The following is a 1,055-nucleotide window of genomic DNA, read 5'->3' as shown; positions in this document are numbered from 1 at the left end:
AACTCATCCTTTTTTATGGCTGCAAAGTATTCCCTGGGGGAGATGTGCCACATTTTCTTAATCCAGTCTGTTACTGATGGACATTTGGGTTGATTCCAAGTCTTTGCTATTGTGAATAGTGTGAAAGCTTGGCTATTTTCTAGAGCATCTTCTCTTTAGCCATCTCTGGATTCTGATTTGTTATATTACTGCTGAAAGTTCTTAGCATCTCAGGCTTTAACCATCTCTGGATTCTGATTTGTTATATTACTGCTGAAAGTTCTTCTTAGCATCTCAGTCTTTAACTACCATTTACTGCTGAGTTTCGCAGCCTGTCACTTGTTTCTTACAAATTAGCAAGTGCTTCACGAGGAAAAACAACATAAATGTTGGACTTACTTCTTTAAGTTTATCTTCCTCTGGGAGCTTCGTCTCTCAAATCCCAGTTGCCTTAAGAGCTCTTTTACTTTCAACTTTACATTTTGTCCTTCTCTTATTATAGTCCTTAATGGAAGAATTTATCTACTTTGTCATAGCCAAAGGTGGAAGCATGCACCTGATTTTTTGCAACCCAAACACTCTTTCCAAGTCAATAACTTCAACCTAAACTTGAATATGTTAAGATATTGGGTATGAGTAAATTTAGTTGGGCCTTTCATATCCGGATTGTAGCTTTTCTCAAATTTCCATGTGCTTCAACTATGTTGGAAGTTAATTGGTCATATAGACAGTCTTAATAGTAACTAAATTTCATACCTTCTTCATATCCAATTCCTCACGATACTGTGTTTCAACCCAGAACTAGACTAAATTGTAAATCTTGCTATCACATGGAATTTTAATACTTTAAAAATGTTTAATTTCATCCTAAAATACAATAATCAACCTTCCATTTTTATATCTACAACTTGTTCACATTTTCAATTTTGCTACATCTTCTTATGAATTTCAAAATGTTTCTTGATTATCCCATTTCCAATAAGCATCTAGTTTTCTTTCAAATTTAATTTCTATAATGATAAGCTTGTACAAAATGGTTATTAATTTTGTAAAAGGTCTTCATAATAGTTTGGAAT

The sequence above is a fragment of the Rhinopithecus bieti genome, unplaced genomic scaffold (genome assembly GCF_001698545.2).
Source record: "Rhinopithecus bieti isolate Rb0 unplaced genomic scaffold, ASM169854v2 scaffold_1252, whole genome shotgun sequence".
Taxonomy (NCBI): Eukaryota; Metazoa; Chordata; class Mammalia; order Primates; family Cercopithecidae; genus Rhinopithecus; species Rhinopithecus bieti.
Note: the sequence above shows the minus strand (reverse complement) of the source record.